General features: G+C 36.1%; 1 protein-coding gene across 5 annotated transcripts in view; it reads right to left on the bottom strand.

Annotated features, from left to right (window-relative positions):
• Fign (fidgetin, microtubule severing factor) overlaps window positions 1-10,422 on the bottom strand; it is a 153,924-nt gene that overhangs the window by 31,980 nt on the left and 111,522 nt on the right. Inside the window, exon 1 of one of the 5 annotated variants that reach the window (XM_023713715.1) lies at window positions 6,549-6,628. The exons of the other annotated variants lie outside the window; for them this stretch is intronic. The gene's annotated coding sequence lies outside the window, so the exon portion shown is untranslated. Of the gene's footprint in view, window positions 1-6,548; window positions 6,629-10,422 lie in introns of those variants that run through there. 5 annotated transcript variants of the gene reach the window in all.

Raw genomic sequence — 10,422 nt, 5'->3', positions numbered from 1 at the left:
TGCTGTATTCCTGGTAGGAACCATCTGATCAGGACATCTCCTCAGTCTGTCCCCTGTTAATTCCTAGCCTCAAAACACAGTGCTAGATCTACAAGTAATAAATAGAAAAAGGAAAAGCCAGAGGAAGACGCAAGGAAATTACAAATTCTGTTTAGTCTGATTTGGTAACATCACGAGTACACTAGAGTTAGAAGCCTTTTATAATTTGAAAGTGATAGACTATACATATAGCTCAGAGACACAAGGGCCTGACTGACAAGCACAAGGTCATGAGTTCAATTCCCATTACACCCCCCAAATTTTTTTTAAAGTGATAGTCACAAATTTATCCAGGGGGTAGATTGCAAACCATCCTGTGCAAAGCATTGGGGTTTCACCTTAAGATGTTTAAGGGGAGTGTGACTTTTTGTGAGTTGTTTTGTTTTGCAAAAGGATGAAATCATTCTAGCTTTCTATGCTCTTCTTAATATCATGCATTAAGATCTTTAAAGTGAGGCTGTTTTCATATTATGGACTTACAGAACTTTGAAGAGACAATCACACTTGCAGTTTGGTATTTTACGTACTGTGGTTTTCTGGAGGAACGGATGCTATCTTGGGTGGCACAGAACTTTATTTGGACGTGCTACTAGATAGTGAGGTCAGAGAGGGACTGCAGAAATGAAGGACTTCTAGAACTCTGTGTAAGAGTGAAAACATATAGCTCAGCAGACTAAGCGCCTGCTTAGGCAAGCGCAGGGACCAGATTCAATCCCCCTCACTGCAGTCCCGCCATCCTCTGGGAGCACTGAGCCAGCCACTGAAACCAGGTGTGGTGGCACGTGCCTGTAATCCCTGCTCTGGGAGGCTGAAAACAGGAGGATGACTAGTCCAAGCTGCATAGTCAGAACCTGTACCAAATACATTAATAATAATTAAAAAAGTGTGAAAACTCCAGGGCTGGAAATCAGATCACTGGCACTCTCACGTACAAATATACATCATCGTATATTTGTTCTAATAGTGAAATGCTTGTATACATTATACCCACGGCTCACTCAGCTATGATATCTGGGTGATGACAGCGTCATCTACCTTACTAGGCTGCTACTTGGATTACAAAAAACAATGATAGTTTTGGAAATATATTCCAAGTGTGAATTACCCAAATATTACTTAATTTTGAATAAGCCAGAGGTGCATTAAATAGGAAAAAAATACTGGCTCAACGAAAAAAAAAAAGTACAATCACTCCCAAAATTTTACGATTCAGTTTTTCTTTAACCCCAGGATGGTTATTGAAAAAGAAACTTTCCTTTGTCTCAAACAAAAAACAAAAACAAAAAACATTAAAATCCTATCAGGGATTTTATTAGCTCAGTGGCACAGCACCTACCTGGCAGGAGTGAGGTCCTAAGTTCGATTCCTAGGACCATCCTCCCAAAAAATCCTATCATGCTCAGTAAAATGAACAGGATGATCTCCTCATCAAAAAGATGGCAAAAAGTTTTTAACATATTTACTTATTTCTAATGCTAGCAGCATAATATTTTAGAGAGCAAAACTAACAAAGCACTTAAAGGCTTAAAATTAACTGATAATGCTCTCAAATCCCCAGTCTTCAATATAAGTTATTCTAATTATGCAGTTTAATACTGGAAAATGAATTTTCTCTTTCAATCACACTTTCATACCTTAAAATTTAAAATTGTATGTATTTTGTAGCAAATGCCCCTACTCTTTCAATTTTATACCTCAGCATTCTTGGCAACCATGGCTGAATGTGAGGACTGGGTCCCTCTTTGCAACATGGCTTTTTTTTTTTTTTTTTTTTTGCAGGACTGGGTATTGAACTCAGGTCCTTGTGCTTGCCAGGGAAACGCTTATTCCACTGAGCCATCTCCGCAACCCTGGGTCCCTCTTTGGACATGGCCAAATTTCCATGTTGTCATGATTCCTACACTGTCACACCACACACTTGTGCCTACTAGGTCACATATTCACTTGAATGTATCTCTTTACTCTGGAGCTTCAAGCTGAAGTACTTTTTTTATTCCCTTAGGTCCATCTTCTAGAAAACTAAAACTTTTAATAAAATGTCATCATTTTAAAAGAAAACTTTTACAAATACTGTTTTTTATAAGGACACCCATGCCCACTTAATCAGAGCAAAGAAAAAAAATGGTTAATTTTCTTCACAATTTAGTATCATTAGTGGAATGACGGGTAATGGTATTTTTTAAAAAAATCATCTGAAATTGTGGTTTCATTCTTCCCATTTATTCTCTCTTAGATTTATTTCTTGCCATTTTCTGTATGTTCATTTCCTTTATTCCTAATATGCTGTGTGCTAAGATTCTGATGCACGAATTAAGCCTAAATACTAAAGCATCTTTTATTAGTCAACTGGATAAGCTTTAGTATAAACTTGTAAGAGACTGTTCACGATATTCTAAGGCACACTTCTTTTTTCCTGCAGAATGCGGGTAGGTGCACAGTATTAAGACAACTGACAGGTTTTATCCTGTCTGTTATCACACTGGGCTTAGTAAGAGCCTCACGTTCAGTGTGCCAGGTACCAGGACGGGGACAGAGGGGGGCCGTAGTCTGTCCTCCAGTTCTAGTAGTTGAGAGCTTATGATTTGAATCATGTACTTTCAAGTGCATTACCTTTTGTTTTAGCAAGAAAATATCCACTCACCAAAAATGGCCACATGAAAAGAGTGACTGTTTTGTTAATATTTCATATCGAGGCTGAAACTTGGCATGCATGGATCTGATGGGTCATTATTTTTGATATGCAAGACATACGTAAAAAAGACTGCCTGTCTTCATGAGGGGAAAGGAAAGCAAATTTACACTGATGAAAGAATATCAATTTTAGAACACAGAGATTATAGGCATCATACCGTCAGGTACATGTGATATCCTTTAAAGGGCCTCAGTAAAGCATGATCATAAATCAAATAAATCCTTTTTTTTTCTTATGGAGGCCCTAAAATTTCTAATATTATATCAAACTACTCGAGTGAATGTATAAATTGCTCTTACACAGAAATCTGTGTAGCAAACAATTAATATTCAGAAATGCTTTCATGTGTGTTAAAAGCTTCAATGCAAAATCTTTTGAATAATAACTTCAAATCAAGTAAAGCATTATTCGTAATGCTGTAAGTCCAGTGGCTAGCACCTCACAAAAGACTCCACATGACTAGCATATGCATACTATTTAAAATATACAAATTCTCTAAATTTTGAATTTTACCAGCTATTACAAGGAAAAAATTCTGATGGAAGCAGACTGATGTCCCCACATTAAGGTACACGCTGCATTGTTCATGCTACCTCTGCGAATTTTAGACAACTTATGCTCAGTTTAAATACCGTGTTATACTTAACCTTTCCAGCTGCTACTCTGCAGCCTTTCATTTCTCACTCTGTGTCTTCGCTTTTCCCCATGTATAGTTTGCGATCCATTAAGACTCTCTTCCCTCCCCCACTTCTTGTCATATAAAGATCATCAGGACACAGCACATCTGTCCACGGGGACTGCCGGGCGAATGAATATGTATGTTCAGTGGCACGACAGAGTTCTCCCTGTTCTGCAGCATCAACCCTCTTATGTGTGTAAATAACAGGTGAGCCACGGCACACACGGATAAATGGGGTTAACACAACTCGAGAGCCCTGTGCTGGATTCCCGCGATCCAGCCTCTAGGACTGACCCAGAAAATATCAATCTAAACGCCAAAAGTGTACATTTCCCAAGTGTTGTGCATCTTTGTTTTTCTTTTAAAGAGAGGACTTTGCAGAGATAATAATTACCAGCTTCCTAAATGTCTGAAGTTATTAGAATTGATTTGGAAGATGCCATTTTGCCCTATAGCACACGTTTGCACTTATAACTTTTATTTGATACAAACTAGGCAGGGTACCAGATTAGATCGCTTTATTGCTCCAGCACCAATCCTAACATGTTATGGTAACCACTAGGTGTGTACATCTGTTTGTATATGTATTCTATTGCAAGTATCTAAATGCAAAGCTAAGTTTAGTTACTTTTAAATGGAACTACTCATTTTTGCCCAACATGCCAAATCGACATGGGTCAATAAACAAATTCAGAATCTCCCAAACCATGGGATCTTGTGTAAAATGGATTTTACATTTATCATTCTTTTCTGTGTTCCTCTGAAAACTTATTCTAAAAAGACAGTTTACATAAAACAAAGTAGGTATGTAAGATTGCTTATTTAAGAAAGGGTAGTTCTCTTGTACACTACTGTAATTAGACAAAGGAGTAAGAACATTGACATACTAAGTACACAGCCCTTCATCCATTCTCCTTGAAATTCCTTGCTTTATGTGGTGATGAAGTGTACAAAACACATACACAATTTGATTAGAATATTTATGCAGTTTTCTCTTTTTGGCAATTTGTGCATTAATTTTTAATGCAGTGGTCTTGGTCTTTGGAAAAAAAACAATGCTCTATAGGCAGGGATGGGTGATACAGTTCCTGAATTCAGAGTCCTTCGCTCCTGGGACCTGTATATAATTTAGTCCAGCCTGAAGAAAATAACTGATCTGAAGGCAGTGGAAAAAGCTACATATGAAATCAGCTTTGGTGGGTTTAGGGTTGTTTCTCCATATAAGAGGATGTATGAAGATAGACTGCTTTAGAATACAACCAACACAGACCAGAATTAAAAGTGAAGAGCTCTCAGCAGTAACAACTCTGTCACCTTTACAGTCTCCTCTCTATGCCCTGTAATAGAGTCTGGTGAAATAAATCTGAGTACCACCTATAATTGGGATGCTCTGATTTCCAGATAAACAGAACACTGCCGCAGTGCGGAGAGAATGACAGTCCGGACATCAGTGCTGTTGGCTTTTCAATTGGTGAAAACAAAGAATGCTGCACGTTAAGACAGAAGCAGACCAGGATACAGCATCTTCAAAGGAATTGACATTTCCTGTACTGGATGAAGAGCCCAACAGCACAATTCATGGGAAAATGCTAGCAGAAGGGTGGGGGGACCACAGCCAAATTGATAAATTGTTTTTTCAGATCCCATCTTGGGGTGTGTGTGTGTGTGTGTGTATGTGTGTGTGTGTGTAAATGCAAATTGAACTCTGGGACTTAGTACTGAGTTTCATCTCCAGGGCTTTCAAACTTTTCAGTTCGGAGGCACAGTCCTGTTGCTAAAGTCGCCAAATTGCCCAGGCAGGGCTTAAATTCGAGATACTCCTGACTTGGCCTCCTAGAGTGCTGAGATTGCCCTACTATATCCACCATTTGTATCATGCACAGAATATTTAACTGCACAATTTAAACTACTGTTGGGCTGAAGAGATAGCTTGGTGGTTTAAGCAGCTGCCTGGAAAGCACAAGGACCCAGGTTCTATCCCCAGTACCGCATGCTGTGCCGGCCTGCCCCAGGCTCACATTACCAGTCACTGAAAGTGGACATGGTGGCACATGCCTACAATTCCAGCACTAGGGAGGCTGAGACAGGAGGACCACTATGAGTCTGAGCTGTAGCAAGACCCTGTACCAAATAAATAAATAATTTTTAAAAATTAAAAAAAATTACTGTTATGTTGGACTATGGTATTGCAATTTTACAAAATAATAATTAGACTAAGTAGAATAAAATAGCTTATACAATACTATGCATATTAATCACATAAATCAGATTCAGTTTCTTTTAGATATAATTCTTCAAATAATCTCCATCTAATTTTCCTTCCTGTCTCTTTAGTTACCATCAACATCATTTTCATTAGAGCTAAAAGCTAGGAGTTACTGCTCTATAAAACTGTTACTTTTTCAGACATGATTTTTGTGAACTATTTCAGTGACCTCCTAGCTATTGGTAAGTATTATGTTTGCTCATAATTTTAGGAAAAAGAGATGTTTCCCACTCACATTTTTAAACCTGCAGACAATTTGGCAAAAAATATTTTTAAATGGGCTAGTTCTAGCTGTTTATGTTTAAAAAGCTAATAAGCTAAATCTTTCTGCTATTTCATCAAATTATATTATTTATTCAAACACAAAAATTTCCTAAGCAATAAGAAAACCAAAATGCATCGCACCATATACAGGTAACAAACAGGCTACAGAAAACTTAAATACAGGTTCTTTATATGTGTATATAAGAAGTTGTTTGTATCTCAGAAGGGACACCAAAGATGAGGGAAAGAATGGGAGATGATGCAAGAGGTGGCACACACCTGTAATCCTACCACTTGGCAGGCTGAGGCAGGAGGATCTCCGACAGTGTGAGGCTGGCCTGGCCTGCACACTGAGTTCAGAAGCAATCCTGAACCATAAAATGGGAAATTTTCAAAAAGTTACTTCTGTCTTTTTTTGTGTGTTGCATAATGTTGTCTTCAACTTAGTTGTTCAGATTACCAGATATACGCATGCAAAATTGGAAGAGGAAGAAAAAAAGGTTATAAGAATTAAGAAGAAAGAGAAAAAAAATGAAAAAGGACAAAAAAAAAAGCATTAACTGCTCCTTTTGATAGACCACCAAGTAGAACCTATATGTTTTACTAACCTTATTATTAATGATGTCTGACTCTGAAATACATTCTAGTAGTTCTACTCGGGGATGGGATGGTTTGGGACTGAGCCCAGTGGACCTATCCCCTCGAAGTTCATGCAGCTCACACGTGCTCCACTGAGCTGTCTGTCCAGCCTTTGAAAACACTCTGGATTATTTAACTGCCTTGTAATGTGTACATTAAAAAAAATCAAAAGTAATCATTACTTAAAATTTACTTACTTATGTATTGATTATTTGTGGCTTATCAATAAGTCCACATTTGTAAAAACTCCAAGTTCTATTTATAACATTCAAATATACTACAAACACTCATTTCCTTAACTGAATGTATACTTTGGGGTAGTTCTGAGTTTATGTGAAAAACAGTCACTTTAGACATAAAATTGCAATACATGGAAAGGCATTTGTTCATTCGACTTTCTTTTGTGTTTTCTAAACAATGAACTTCCTCTTATTCAGAACACACAATTGAGAGAATTAATGACAAATCATAGGTCTAGGGATACATTCACACCAGTTGGGCTAAGATGTCTGAAAAAGTTCTCCTTCACAGTACATTTTCCTAAAAGAATCCAAATGCCTAAAAACTATGGTCAATACATTTACAGTTGACTTTTAGTCTATGGTCATTAAATAATTGCTTCCCTACATTATGTACATTTTAGGTGAGGATTTTTATGGTGCTTTTCTTTTGTTTAGTGCTTCTTCAGCCAGCTATTGCTTCTGTATTTTGTTTTAGCTATCATTTTATTCAGTTCAATGTCAAATGATATTATACTTTTAAAAGACTCTATTCAAATATAGCATAAAATATTATGGATTGCATTTCTGGACACCACTTCCAGAAGCATGTCAATGTTACTAGAGTACCCAAGTGAAAACAATGACAGCTTAATCACTTAAAAGCATTTCACACTAAGTTTTTCTTCTCAATTTGAGTAGTAATATTACAGGCATAATTTAATAGGAGGTTAGCTAACAAGTACAGCTAAATAACATACTTTTAAAAAAATAAAAACCACCTTTTGAGCCTAACATGCCCTTTTACTTTCTGAAATAATTGTATACATCCATAAACCCTTGTTTCTTTCATTTTTCTCCCTCCTGAAATATACATTAACATCGTCTGGATAATTAGCATGCGTAGCCCAATAGCGTCTTGTATTGTTATGATTTTAAATAGATGATCCATGGATAAAACACAACTGAAAAGAAAGCCTATTCACCTGGAGACTGTCTCGCAGATGAAAAAGCAACATCTCACTTTTAAATTTCTGCATCCTTTAGAGTTTTATATTCCTAAGAAGAAAAGAGATTAAGTAAGGGTACCTTATTTAGAAATATTAGTCAAGGCGGCTTTTGCTGTTTTTAAGCAAACATGATTGCAACCCCCACTTTGTCCACCCAGTGTCCCAGTGTGTAAATTGGATGATCACTTGGACAATTTTCTCTTCATTAGTGAGCTGTAGATATGAAATATAGAGGTGACTTTTGCTTTTCTTAACTCTAGAGTATCTTATAACTGGGTTCCAAGGCATCGAAGTACACACACACACACACACACACACACACACACACACCCTCTCTATTCGGGCTTTGCCTAGACAAGCTATAGTAATTGAAATGAAGTCTAATCAGACTCATTACTGTTTTCAGCAATTTGCACCACCAAAGATGCTTATTAGGTAACTGTGTTTAATAAACCACTCTTTAGAAAAATATCAGTAATGAGCTCTTAACAGCCAATCTTTAGCATGAATGTAATGTGAAAAGTGTTTCTAGCACTGAATAGATTTTCACATTTAGTAGTGTCATAATTAAGCTCCCTGAATTGGTTGCTGTGATGTTAGATTTATTACAACACTCTTATTTTTTTCTGTTAAATATACTTGGAATTTATCATTTTCTATTACAGTTGGATTATATTCATTTTACAGCCAAATTTAGGCTGTTGCCAACCCGGTGAAAAGGTTTTCCAACGGGGAATTTGTTAATAAATGATAAGCAAGGATTATATAACTGATAATTGATATAACCAGCTTTTTCCTTCTGCATCCCTACTCTTCATAAAAATATCTTCCTTCATTTGATTATGAAAAATCATGCAATATTATGACAAATACAAATACATTGTAATCACTAAAAAGAAAAATATCATTTCTATCACTAAGTTTAGAAACAGAAAGTATGGCTATTCTAAAAGAAAAAAAAAATTATTCATGCTGACCCTGCCCCCGGGCGTGAGACTGGGAGTGGTGGCACGTGCCTGTAATCCCAGCACTTGGGAGGCTGAAAAACAGAAAGGATCACTACAAATCTGATCTGTGCAGCAAAACTCTGTAGGCCCTGTACTAAATACATCAAAATATAATATTCATATATATATGAAATTCTAAACCTTTATAACAGATATAACTAACATTACATTGGCGTATCATCTGTTCTTAAAAATGTAAATACCATCTTTCTTCTTGATCTCTCCCTTTTCTAACATTATTTACTTAGTACTTAAGAATAAATGATGGTAGTACAAATACATATTATCTATTAAATGTACTAAGGAGAGTAATGAGTTATCCAGACTTCTTAGTGATAAAGGGAAAAGTTCCACAGCTCTCTAAGGACAGAAGTTACTTTATAGAGGATTATGCATATGTTAAAATATGCATATACCTATCAAACCTATACTACTTTTTCCATCAGCAGACTGTATCTTGAGGTATATCCTTATATATTAGATTTACACAGAAGGAATTGAAAATTTTTCTTGAGACTATCAAAAAAGATGTAGAAGGGAAGCTTTTCTTTTCTTTTTTTTTTTTTTTTCAGTACCGGGGATTGAACTCAGGACCCTGTGCTTGCTAGGCAAGCACTTATTCTACTGAACTATCTCCCTAGCCCCTAGAAGGGGAGCTTTCAGCTTACATTCATGAAATCTCTCACATAGGAAGACAAAATGTCACTGTTAATGAAATCTAAAAGATGATACAATCAAATTTGAAAAATTGTGGACATTCTAAAATACAATAGATTCATAAAGATAATACATAAATAAGTACAAAAAATAACAGGATACCAACAGTTTATACTCATTCATGATAAAATGCTAAGAAGGGGTTTGTACCAAAAGTTTCTCCTCCTAGTGTAGTCTCTATTTCTTCTAACTGCATGAGTTTTATATCTACTAATTGGAGCCAAGAAAATGGCACAACCATCCTTAGCTTTCCGAATCAATAGGACCATGCAAACTGAGGCTGTTAAATTAACAACTTGTTTCATCTGATTTTGTGGAATGCACTTCTTCACATTACAAAGTAGGAAAGAAATCAAACTTGTTCCCCTGTGAATTCATATGATATTCAGATAAAAATATTCCCTTGTTTAAGTCTTGGTTAAATTTGTATCTAGAACAACAAAGGCATAAACTTGAGCTGAAAAACACTGCGTCTTTTCATTTTAAATTATTCACAAACTAAAAGAAGGTGCTTTTTGGTGCTTCAGAGTATGTTCTTACAACTTTGTACAATTTCACTAACAACTCATACCATGTATGAATGTTTTATTAAAGAAAATATGTGGTTCTTCATTTATATTTCTTATAAAAGTCAAAAATCTGTGATGTCAAATAATGGTAAAGATAACCATAATAATCATGGTGAACAAGAATCATTATTTTGCTGAGTTCTAAAAATAACTTTCCATAATTAGTTGTAGTTATAGCTATGAATTTTAATTAGGAAACGAGTACCTAGTTAATAGATCTAACCTTGGGTTATAGAAAGGTGGTACAAATTGCCCAGGTCTTCATTTCTAGCTCGAGTAACACCTGTTACAGAGGGTGGTATATACACAGAAACTAATGCAG

This window comes from Octodon degus, unplaced genomic scaffold (assembly GCF_000260255.1).
Source record: "Octodon degus isolate 3935 unplaced genomic scaffold, OctDeg1.0 scaffold00032, whole genome shotgun sequence".
NCBI lineage: Eukaryota > Metazoa > Chordata > Mammalia > Rodentia > Octodontidae > Octodon > Octodon degus.
This window is presented reverse-complemented; position numbering and strand designations above follow the sequence as displayed.